Here is a 13098-nt window from a genome sequence, read left to right on the forward strand (position 1 = left end):
TCCACACCCCTTTCGCCCCCCAAACTCGATTTTAACTTTCGAGATATAATTAATTTTTCGAGACCGCGCGCACCCGTTCTCCGTGTATCATCGCCGAGAAAAAGAGGAAACGAAAGGAAGGACTCGTTATTATCTCGAGATACTCGTCCTCGCGTCATCCCCTACGAGGGCTTGAATTTTAAACGAGATCGCTTCGCTTCAAGAATCGCTGTTTTCCTTTGCAAATCGTTCCTATCGTTCCGATCGGTATTTTAATCGTGACTCGTTATTTAATTGCGGTATCTCGCGGAACAAGTTTCGTCGCGTTTGTCTTGCTGCTAACATGCTCGCGGTACTCGATCGCGTTGCATAATTGTATACTGCTAATCGAAAGTTGAAAACCACCTAGCTAGGTTTTATACTTTGTTGGAATACATATTCGCAGTAAGATTACTTCTTTACGAGAACCCGTTAATTACACGATGTTCGAATGGTTACAACCACTTAGCGATAAGGAACGGATTAACACATTAAACCGATAACGATTAAACTTGTTTACGGAGCGATTGGTCGTACGTACAGAAAAATGAGACAACCCCCCGAGAGACCGCGGTCTGAATCGAAATTCCCGAGGTACTATTTTTAATCGAAACGCGTCGCTCGTTTTGTGCCAACGTTCGCCGCGTAATGTGGGTGGTTGTCCCGTCCTCGAAGCGATCATGTGCAGGGCGTGTGCCATGAAATAAATAGTAACGGAATCCCGTACGTACGAGCCACCCCCTACGACCAACGTCGTTGCAGCACGACGCGAGAACCCATAAACCAGGAATAACAAGCTCGGGGACGAGATACCAGCCGCAGTTTCTCGGATATACCGGGTTTCCATCCGCGAAAAACTTTCATACGCTGCATTAATGTTTATGCAACTAATCAGATTGAAATTCTAGCGCGTTTCAGCGGAAAACCGAAATTTCCGTTCCTTACCAGGTTATCGCTGCCCCGAACTTTCTCTTAAACTTCATTTTTTCTAGAGTAAACATTTTACTCGATTATTACTGATAGAATTCATTAAATGTCGAATAGAGAGAATTTCTCGCATCCCTCAAGGGAAACTCGATTACCATCGACAATTCTTCAACGACAGTTCGCTTCTTCGTTATTTCTTCTCCACGGTTTTACGACGTTTTCGCGTGCCAGCCAGGGTAAAGCGGTCGCTGAATTATTCACTAGGATGAAATAACGTTAAAGCGAGAATCGTGTGCAAGTTTAATGCGGTGAGGGATCGACTACGCTAATATCGCGTTCTTCGATCTTGGAGCAGCAAATTTTTCAAGCTTTTCATTAATTCAGTCTAAAAAAGAAGGCGGACAAGTCACTGGACGATCATTTAACGGTATCTTGCGCGTAAATTACGAGGCAATCCGGGCTCGTTCGCCGACTAGTTCGATTTTCCGTCAGTTTTTCCACGAGACGCCGCGAGAAAACCGGGTCCGCGGTTAGACGCGGCGGCTATTAGCGCACAAAGGCGAAGCGGTACAATGCGAAACGAGAAAACGATGAACGGAAGCGAGAGGAGCGTGTAAGCGGCGCGGAAGAACGGAAGAAAGGAGGAACGAGCGACGAGTCGAGACGCGACGAGACGAGAGGAGGATGCACGCATCGTGCGCGAGCTTTCTGCGGGCCTCCGCATTAAAACGAGAGGCGAATTCGAGTCTGGCAAAGTTTTAAATGATTTTCGCCGAAGTTGCCTCGCGAGTTGGTTTATTAGGAAAAGTCAATTTGCCCAGAGAGCTGGGCGAACGGGCGAGAGAGGTACGGAGAAAGAGAAAAGGGGGTGGTAAAGGGGCGGGCGATTCTGCCGAGCTGCTGCCTCTCGGAAAAGTCCTGCAAAATTACGACGTTGCCTTTCTCCGTTCGCGTTACGTTTCGAGGAATATCGCTTCGAAAATTTTCGTTCTAGAGGTCCTAGATCGTAGGCGTTTCCGTTCGAGCTAGAAGAAAACTCGTGGGAAAGGTCCCAACGCGTGCCTGCACGTCCGCTTTGGTCGTGGGACAGCCAAAGCGAGTTACGATGTTACGCGAGGAAGCTTTTTAAGCGAACTCGTTTTATATTTGACGACGCATCAGTGGCGAGTAAACGTACACCTGCTAACGTTTTAGTAGAGTCGTGTGTAACGTAAACAACCGGCCCTCCCGGAAAAAGTGGTTGAAACCGTTTTTCCCTTCGTAAACTGGGGCCACTCTTACGTTGCACGGCACAGCCAAAAAGTCCGTCCGAGTCAATTTGACCCGTGGGTCATCCCGACAGTTAACGCAAACGCCAGACCGTCGAGGTTCGTACGTACACACGGGGATACGCGTGTAAACGAAAAAAGGTAGCCGGCAATTACGTACCGGTTTCAATCCGGCAGACCCGTTGAACCGGACGGTCTTTAACAATCCGGGTAAACTTTGTAAACTTTCAGTCTTTACTTTTTAATCGGTTTCTTTTTGTTGCTTTTTAATCGTTGGTAAATATTGACCGGTGGCCCAGATTCTTCGAGACACGCGTGGTCAGAGGAATTCGGAAAAAAATGACGAGAACGAGGATCGAGAAGAAGCGTCGAGGGTAAGAAAAGGTCGAGCAGAAGCGACGGCACAAGCTGACGCGGGGACGAGAAGAGGGAAGACCGAGAAGGAGAGAAGTCCAGGAGCGGGTCCACCAGGCTTTTGCTCCTCCGTGAGGGTGGCTCCTCTGAATCAATAAGAACTGTTTCCCCCGCAGATGCCCCCCCGTTCGTCGCCGTTCGTTCGTGGCACCCCCACAGGCCAACCTACCACCTTTAGCTCTGCTCCTCAGTTTTCTCCCCTTTTTCCTTTTATTACCGTGAGCAGTAAGGTGGCTCGAGTGGGTAGTTCGGCCCCGGAGGCACGAGCGGCCATCTTTATTTCTCTCCTACCCTCCGCCTCGACCCTCTGCTCCTCCACCTCCTCCTACGACCTCACCTTTCGTCTCCTCCATCTTCTCCGGGCTAGGTCCTACGACCTCCATCCGTCTTGCCTCGCCAAGCTCACCCTCTTTTTCCACCCCCGGCTCTTACTCTGCCTCTCTCTCCCCGCACTCTCTCCCTCTCTCGATCTCTCTTCTTCTTCTTTCTCGATTCTCTCTTCGCCAGCTCTCGCTCGCTCTCGTTCGCGTGGCAGCTCGACCTTTAGGAAACCAGTACCCTCCGTGTCTTTCCGCGTCTTCTTATTCTCCACCCTTCGCTACTTCTTCCTTCTCTCCTTTTCTTTTCTATCTCGTACCCTCCGATTCATCGGGGCCGCAGTCTCGCGATAGTTCGAATACGCTCGATGATCGACCACTTTTCCTCTTTCCGAGGAACTCGACTGGAATCGATGGAATACCGCGTTTGAAGTCGCACCGAAGAACGGAAGTTGGCTGCAAAGAAGCCCTTAGTTCCGAAAGAATTCGTAGACGTTCAGCGAATGCCGAGAACGCGTTTGCGGGCAAAGAAACTTGGATTTCCGCGCGAACAACGAATTCCTCGATCGAGATCTTGTCGAGTCCTCGAGATCCGAGATAAAATTGTCGCAGAAGGTCAAGATCCTCGAGAACACGTACCACAGGTGTCCGCGCGGCCAGAACGAGAGGATGTGGTGGCGGTTACCGATGGTGGCGGAAAGGGAGAAAGAGGGATCGAAAGAGAAGAGAGGAGAGGAGAGGAGATGGGAGGAGAAGAGAGGAGAGAAGCGGAGAGCGTGGGCGTAGGGTTGGAGAGTGTTGGAGACAGTTGCCGCGGTGTTGCCGGATCAATTTCGGTGGACCGCAGACACAAACTGTTTCAGTGGACTCAATCGAGCGGTTCTATCTCCGGCTCCGTCCTCCTCGTCGCACCGTTCGCTTTCCTTTCGTCTCTGTCCCTCGCTCGTTCTTTCTCGAGGGCCAATCTGTGCGTTTCGCTCGACCGGAAATGTTTTCAGAGCCCGCTATTTTCCGCTGCCACGGTTCTCTTCTTCCTCCTCTTTTTCTTTTCTCGCAACGGAGACAATTGCTCGTTCCATCGGTCGTTTTTATTCGTCGAAAATTACCAACAGTTATTTTCCGTTACGCTCGTCTTGGTTTACCAAAAACTGTCCCCGAATCCGTAAGAAGCAGTTGCCGGTAAAGGAAGGTACCCGAAAGGCAGCGGAGTGAAACTCGGGGTAATCAACCGTCCTTTATTTCGGGAGCAAACACACGGTGCTTTGCTTCGACTCGCACACTCGTACGCGTACGTAGATACGCGTGTACGTCTAGGTCCCTTGGACCGTCGCAAATACGCTGGCGTCGCAAACCGCTATTTTTAATTAAGCGTCTTTTCATTTTTCCTCCTCGCCGAGTTTTTTCCCGCTTTCGGAGCTCGTCTGTCGAGCAGGCGTCTTCTTCGCCCCGTCGTCTCCTATCGATTTTGCAATTAGCAAGAAAGTAATTGAACCCCTTGTCCCTTTCCATCCTGGATCCCTCCGCGAGACGATCGACGCTCGAAGAAAAGCGCCTCTAATTGCGAGAAGTTGGAGCGAAAGGGGCTCCGGTTCGAAAAACGAGCAGATATTTTGTTCGACTCGCGTTCTGCTCGAAGAAGAGGATCGATGCCGGCGCAGGATTCGTTTAATATGCATCCATCTACCGCCCTGCGGAGAAGACGACGACTATTGGATTATCGGTTCTGTTCGAAGTCGCGGGGGTTGCGCGAGGGACCTCGCGAACCGGCATCGTAGCTGGAAGTCGAGAAACGCGAGAGGAAGGAAGAGGGAACGCCGTCTAAATTCCAATTAAAATTTTCTTCTCTAAAAACAGAAGATACCGACGGATGAATAGATAAAACGAAGCGGACTACGGGCGCGGAGGTGGTTTGTTCGAGTCGGGCGCTCGAGGGTGGTTTGCTCGGAAGGGGTACCTGCTGGAGTAGTTGCTCGCGAGGGGCGGTTGAACGTAATTAAAGAAGGGGGCGTAACACGGTCTTGCAAACCCCTGCACACTTATTCCAGATACGGAAAATATAGGACGGGTAAGCTTCTTGGGACGAGGGGTATTATACCTGCGCACGAAAGAAAGAGAGAAGGAGCGAGAGGGCGAGCGATAGAGGGTGAGAAGGGTAAAGGGTCGGGATAGCGAAAGACTTGGTTGTTTCCAGGACATTTTACTCTGTTTCCTCCGGCTGGCGCCTGCTGTCGGCCTCTCAAAGGACGAATTCGAGTTCCCTACCTATTCCTTGCCTCTCGCTTCGCTTTCTTCCTTCTTCGCGCCCTCTTCCCTTTCGCCGGCGTCCTTGCGAACGTTTCACTACGCCACCCCCTACAGTCTGCCACCTACCCTTCACGATCTTACTCTTGAGAATTTTCCTTATATAGATTTTCATAAGTTTCCTTATTTCCGTATCGGGCTCCCTCGTTCGTTTGGCAGCGAAGAAACAATGCGTCTCTGAATAATTCGGAATCCCTCGATTACGAAAGAACTCTCGATCGGAATCGATAACGTCCGAGTCCCTCGATCTATCGCGGTAGTGGCTAGCTGAAAATTGGCGGGGAAACGGTCCCGAATTCTCGCCGAACTGGAAACGGCCGCTATATTTGAGAGCAAGTACACAGTTATTTGATTTGTGGTAACGCGTTTGGAACGGTGTCCGTTGCCGAAGACATTGACCTACATGAAACACGTGTCACCGCACACGTGATGCGGCACACGCGCGTTCCAAAGACAGAACGGCGTGTCGTCGGAGACGACACGTGCAATTTTTCGACAAGAACGAGTATAGAGTGTTTCGTTGAAAAGAAAGACGATTTTCGTCGAAGATTCGCTCGCTCTCTCGAGAGCAAAGTTTGTCTCGTGGTCTAAGAGAATCGAAGTTGTCGCCGGAGAATTCTCCGAGAGCAGACAATAGAAGGTAGCGTGACGTGGGCGACACCGGGGGGTCTTTCGATAGTTTTTCCAAATTACTCGAGCCAATATTCGGTCGGTGGACGAGAATAGGTCGACACGCGATACGGTGGCGCGCATACGATCGTCGAGCGCGCGACGTCGTTATAGCGAGAAAGTTGGTGTCGGGTCCAGGAAGAACAAAAGCGTCGGCAAGGGCCGCCCAATTAGCACGTTGCATCGCCTTAGCAGTGTCCTCCGACGTCGAACTGCTCCAAGACGCCTTTTCTCTGGCCGAGGATCGATATAGGCGTGTGTGCGTGAGCGACTCGTTCTCCGTAGGTACACTTATATAGGTCCGCGGCAGGGTAGTGTGGGTGCATAAGCGAAGAACGGTGAACGGCGGAGGGTGGTAACGCGGGGAGGACGGGCGAGGGAAAGAGAAGAAGCGGAGACGAGAGAACGAGGGTGGAAAGAGAGCGAGCAGAAGCGGGCAACCGAGGGAGAAAGAGAGAGGCAAAGAGAACGCGATCCGCCCCTCGGAGCTTGATATTTAAATCTCCCCTTTTCTAATTTCTCCCCTCTCGCCGCGCCTGGCCCCCCTTAGCCCGCCTCTGGTACTCCGTTCCGCTTGCCCACCCTCTTTCATCCACCCCACACCCAGCCACCCTCGAGATACCCACCGCCACCCACTCCCCATTTCCAAGCGGCTCCGCCAGCACCGGCCGCCATCATGAAAATATTAAGAACTCGGGAAAATGGCCGCCCCCACTCGCGAGCTAAGGAAAAGCTCCGTTCCACCGTATCTCGCACCCTTCTTCTTCTTCTTACTCTCCTTCTTACTCTTTGGCCGTTTCTCTCGAGCCTTCTGTCTCCGCGCTTTCTCCCTCGCCTCTCCGTCGTTCGCCGACACCGGCAACTTCGTTCTTGCACACCTACGGAGTTACAGGACGCCACCGCTGGGCACAGGGGTTGATACTGCCACCGGCACCAGGGGTGGGAGTGCACCGTGCCTCCGCGAAGGGGTTGCAGCCAGACTTTCCGGGCAGAAACTCGTTTTCTCGTCGGTAACTCGCTTCAACAACCCACACCGTCGTCGCCTTCTTCTTCTTCTTCTTCTTCTCGGCTCGGTGGTCGTCTTTACAAATTTTCTCAAAGACTCCGCCTCGTTGATCGTTCCTTGGACCGTCGCGAGCTTCTATCTCTGCTGGTTTTTCATCGTATCGCATTTTTTCGTTCTCGTTGGCGAAAGTAAAAATCCGCGCGAGAGAAGAACGGAAACCGGTAAAGCGCGGGACGAACGTAGCGACAGAGACGAGACAGGCTTCTCGACTTTCACCGAAAGGCAAACGCGGTTAGCGTGGTTCGGATGAATGGAGGAGTATGAGTTTGTCCCACATTCGGCTTCTCCGTGCTCCCGGCTTCCGGCTGAACGGGGATCGGGTTGTACGTGTGCGAGCATGTGCGTACACGCGTACGTTTGCCCGTCTACGGATTACCTCGAGAGAGAAAGCTCGAACACGTGGCGCAGCCGGTGCGTGGACTGGCGTTCCGAGATCAACGAAACAGATCGAACCTCGTGCCGATTCACGGATCGATTTCGTTACATTAGCCTATTGGATCGATTTATCTCGAATTCGGGACTGGTACTCGGACCGTTTGTAAGCGGCGCGATTTTAATCGGACTCGGTTTGCTTCGAAATGTTCGAGAAGGCTAAGCAAACTGTTCTCCCGCCGTTAAATCGTCAACCGCTCAGCCAATATCGTAGCAAACTCGCGACTTAATCCCGTCCTCCTAAGACGCTGCGGATTAGCAGCGATTGGACTGGCAAAGAATCTACTCGTTCGGGAAGCGAGTCCAATCTCTTAGAAATCCGCAGCCGATCCCTTTCAGCCGTTGGCGTGCCGGGTAATACGTCTTCGTCAACGACGCCATCTTGGCCAGCGAAAGGGGCGAGAGGGAAAGAGGTGGCTGGAAGCGGGAGGAGGTGGCTGGAAGCGATTAAGAAAATGAAGATAGATACTGCAGGATAAAGGAGCTCGGAGGAAGGCAGCCGTGACGACGGTGATGAGGAGAGAAGACTGCGGAACGGGTTGGAGCTGGCCCGGCTGGCTCGACGATCAGCAAGAAATAGCTCAGAAGAGGACTTGATCGCGCGGAAGATTTCCAGCGCGCCGCTGTGTAATCGCTCGGCACCGCCGCGATCAATTTCGTCCCTTCTTCGAACCGAACTTGCGCTCGTACCGCGGTCGCCGCTAAAATATACCGGAGACGATCGCTCGTCGTTGAAATACGAACCGTGTTTCGCTAGACCGATGGCTGCTAGACGCGCTATCGATTTCGTTGTCCGATCTCGCGTTCGCATCCGAGGACACGCCTGCAGAGGCCACGCGAGTTTAATCGTCGTTCCGGACATGTCGAGAGCGGAAGAAACCGAGTTTCGGTTCTTCGTCGGCAAATATGGTTGCCTTGCAATTCATCTTTTTATGGGGCACTTAAGTGGAGTAACCATGGCGACGGACCCCGCTATCGGGGACAATCGTAAAATTAAGTAACGAGAAGATAAGAAAATATCATCTTGCCACGCTTCCTAACCGTCCAACTTCCCGTTCCCGATTCCCTCTTCCTCGCACCCGTTACGACCAACGGCGTTTCTCTTCCTTCGTGTTCGCGCTCTGCTCGCTGGAAGAGTCGCAAGAGCAGCCTTCGGGCGGTTAGCGAAGCGGTTGCCGTAGCCGTAGATGCTAACGCTCGTAGACTGGCAAAGTGGTTCCAGCTTCCGAAGGGCCTCGAGTAGGGGGGAGGCGGACGAAACGGTTGTCGGGCTCCATCCAAAAATGGGTAAAGTTTCGTCCAATCCTCTTCAGGGTAGAGAAGAATTTTCTCCGATAAACGATGCCGATTATTTTTCAGTCATCGATACGGTTTTTCGTATTCGGTCTATATTTCTTAAATCGTGTTTCGAGCGTGCTCTTTACTAGTAAACGAAGCGGAAGAGATCGCTCGTACATGCCTTTATTCGATATCAAATTCGATAAATGGGTCGTCTGACGACTGAAGCGTGCTCGGGATAGAAGAGAAAGAGAGGAACCGTGGGTCGGCTGCATTATCGCCGCTAACGTTCGACATTAATGTTTTTGTCGGCGGTTTGCGGCCGGGTAGTAAACAAGTGATACACCCTCTTAACCCACCCCTCGTGTTCGTTCAGACAGGGATGCAGCTCAACCACCCTTCCATCCCCTTTCCTCGCGTCTCCGTCAGCTTCTCTTCTCGTTCCGAGTCGCCGTCTCGCTTTCTCCCGTTACCGCTCGCGTTACTCGGCTGAAACGCGAACGTACGCGCGTTACTTTGCTTCGTGGCTGGTCGTACACCCCTGTAACGTAATCGTTTCCACTCCAAAAAGAGGCAAACACGAAGGTGGCAAGCGGACACGCATCTACACGTGTACGCTAATAGCCTCTTCAAAAATGTCGCCTCTTAAAACACTCCGTCGGATCGCTTAACGCTCTCGAGAGGTCGTCGCGAACCTTACCCTGCGACAGTATTTACGTCGGCTGTCGCAGTCCACTTTGCCGAAGGGTAGAGAAATTTTCTTCCAGCGTAGTAACGGTAAACTCGTGTGCCACCTGAAACGTTGCTATCGCGTTGCGTCCGCTACTCTCGCGATCGACGTTTCTTTACCGAAAGGAGAGGACAAACGGCCGCGAGAAAGGTTGGAAATCCGATCAGGAAATTCGGTAAATCGAGAAAGCGGGGTGGCCAAGCACGAACTGGTAGTTTCTCGAAAAGTTTTATGGGCCGAATTTTGAAAGTTCCCTGCAATGGCGGCGTACTGGGGGCGTCGAAGGGGGCGGGAGCTGGTCTCGCGGAGTTTAAGAGGGTAGTTCGCGTGGCCGTAAATTTTCTCCCGGTCCCGACGGTGGGGAGGGTGACTGGGGGGAGGAGGGGTGGAGTTAAGGGCCGCGGGCAAACGCGAACGCTCGCCTCCGCCACATATCTTTCCACCATCTTCTATCAATAATTCCCTCGTGAAACTTACCGAGAACTCGTGCACCGCGATAATGCCGCGAAGGCAGGCTGAAAAATCGCGACGAAGATAAACTTGCTCGAAAAGTTTCGCGTCAAAGAGCTTCCGCGTAATCGTTCCGTGTATGCACGACCAGGTATTTCAAATTCGTGTACGAGTGAAAAATGAAAGGGGTGAGATTACGATCGCGTCGCAAATCAGGGCGATTTCTGTAAGGGTTCACGACCGACGTCGCAAACCCCTTTCTGGACGTCGGCGAAACACACGAGAGCCCTTCTTCCTCGCGGTGCATCTACTTACCGAGTCGAGGACACTCGCTGCGCCCCCCGCTGCTAGAGGTAGTAGCCTCTTTCGCGCGGCAGCCACCACGGCGGACGTAGTATGCAGATTCGTGAAATAAATGCCCGAAAGTTTCACTATAACTCTGCGCGCAAAATCTCCAGCTCGTCCTGCTATCCCCTCTTTCTTTACCCGACTCCCTTCCGCCTGCTGGCCTAAAGTAGAACCATCTCCCTTCTTGCCGCCCCTTCGCGACGCCACTAGCATCCGCATTATTTAGTGCTTCCGCATAGTCCGCGGAAAATGGCCAGGAAAGCTACCGGAAAAACCCCACGTTGCCTCGGACGAGGCAAGATGGCTTCCACCCTGGAATACATTTATGTACTCGTTTGTACCAGTACCACGTTTTCCTCCATTCTTTTTTATCGCGCATCAATGTCAACGACAGAGTAATTGCAACCATTCGAAGAGGCGTTCGATCGGACGAGATCGATGACAGGGGGAAACAGATCGCCGCAGCGATAGTCTGAAAAACCGCGACAAAAAAGTTGGCTCACCCCTCGAGAACTCCGTTCATCCCCCGTGAAATCAGGGCGAAAAAAAATCACCGGATTCGCTCACTCGACGCCCTGCTTTTTCTCGCCCGCTTCGCATTTTTTCTCCCTTCTTTTTTTGCTCGTCCGTAAGCCCTCCGATAAACGCGGCCAATAAAAATAACGAGCAGCCACCCGCACTCGTTCCACCGACGGTGCTCGTTCGCTCGTCGAGTGGGGGTGGTGTTCGCGGCACGAAACGGGGAAGGAGGTTGTTGCTCGTAACCACAAGCCGCCAACGAGAGGATACGGGACTCTGTCGTGTATATCCCCTTTCTATCCTCGGTTTTATCGCAGCGTTTTTCCATGTTTTCTCCCGCGAAAACACTCTGATTTTTTCCTTCTTTCGTTACGCGGACGTTGTTAACGTATTGACACGGTAGAAATAGCCGTGCACGGTACGGCCAGTCGATGATCCGGATTGTTAAGAGTATTAAGGATTAATTCTCTGATCCAATGATGCATTTTGCCGTTTCGAATTACCGATACAATTTCGATACTCGGAATTTTCTTTCTTCGATAATTCGCGGGTACGACCTCGTTAATTAATATTTATTTTGCGCGGAAAAATCACGGTCAAGTTTCCATCTCGAATTCGATCCAAGTTGCGACGAATTTCGGAAGGGCTAGCGCGATGAAGTTCTCGTATACACGGCGGCAAACTTTTCGTGCGGAAACGTACACAATAACGTGTCTTGTCGCACACGCGTACGCACGCCTGTGCAAGTGCAACGATGTTACAGGTAACGGTGTGTGTACGGTTCGTGCACCGGCGGGTTTGCGCTCACGTTTGTTCTCAACCCTTTCTCTGTGCGCGTGTTCACCCGCTCCTTTCCATAGATGTCGCAGCCATCTAATCCCGGCGAGATTAAGATAACCCCGAAAAATGTTCAGCTAAGTCGCCAACTTTGTCTGCAAGGCGCGCTTAAAACGTGAGAATCCAGCCTGTTCTCCGGCGAACGTGTCCCGACCCCGCTCTCGGATTTATATCCGACTTCGAATCGCTCCTTTCCTCATCTCCCTCGTAAACACCTAATTTTTCCCTTATCTTTTGACGGAGAGTCAAAAACCTTGAGTCAGGAAGCGTTGAGTTATACATTGTAAATGTCGAGACAGAAATTTACTTCCATGAAAGCTAATCGGCCTTGTTTCGAATACCTTGTCTCGGACAGGAACGAAGAGCCTTGGCAAGAACGTCGATAAACGACAGGTGAGCAAAGATCGAGGAGCAGAAGGCTGACGATATCGACGAGACGAGGGAAAGTGCAAGCACGAATACCGGTGTACGTAATATCGATGCTATCACGGCAACGTATCATTGGACTGGATGCAATGAAATTCCGTCTCGCGTCTTGCTACTCGACTAGATTGGTCTACATCGTGGGATGTGTGTCGCAGGTTTGCGTGGATAGATTACGGTAGCTTGTGCGGCACAGTTTCTGTTAAACTTCTTTAAAGAATTAATTAAACACAATCACTTTAACACTAAAACTACCAAACCGGTCAAATGACCGCTCCACGAGTTTCTTATTATGTGGTACACATTCTGTTAAAATTTCTTAAAATCAGAATTGATTTTCATTGAGATGAAGAATAAATGTGTGTAGTAATTTATGTTTCGTTTGTCTATTCATTTTTAATTTCAAGTTAAGTACACATTATATGCCGGTAGGTTTTGTGTTAAAGAATTAATTAAACTCAATTGCTTGTTTTGTTAAACTTCTTTAAGAATTCATTAAACGCAATTACTTCTTTAACACTAAAACTACCAAACCGGTCAAATTACCGCTCCACAAGTTTCTTATTATGTGGTACACATTTTGTTAAAATTTCTTGAAATCAAAATTGATTTTCATTGAGATGAAGAATAAATGTGTTTCGTTTGTTTATTCATTTTTGAATTTCATTTTTTAATTTCAAGTTAAGTATACATTATATGCCGGTAGGTTTTGTGTTAAAGAATTAATTAAACACAATTGCTTGTTTTGTTAAACTTCTTTAAAGAATTCATTAAACACAATTACTTCTTTAACAATAAAACTACCAAACCGGTCAAATGACCGCTTCACAAGTTTCTTATTATGTGGTACACATTTTGTTAAAATTTCTTGAAATCAGAATTGATTTTCATTGAGATGAAGAATAAATGTGTTTCGTTTGTTTATTCATTTTTGAATTTATGTTTCGTTTGTTTATTCATTTTTGAACTTCATTTTTAATTTCAAGATAAGTACACATTATATGCCGGTAGGTTTTGTGTTTAAACACAATTATTTGTTTTGTTAAACTTCTCTAAAGAATTCATTAAACATCTTCAATTCAAGTCGCTGTCAGAAGAGTC

This window comes from Megachile rotundata, chromosome 8 (assembly GCF_050947335.1).
Source record: "Megachile rotundata isolate GNS110a chromosome 8, iyMegRotu1, whole genome shotgun sequence".
Taxonomy (NCBI): Eukaryota; Metazoa; Arthropoda; class Insecta; order Hymenoptera; family Megachilidae; genus Megachile; species Megachile rotundata.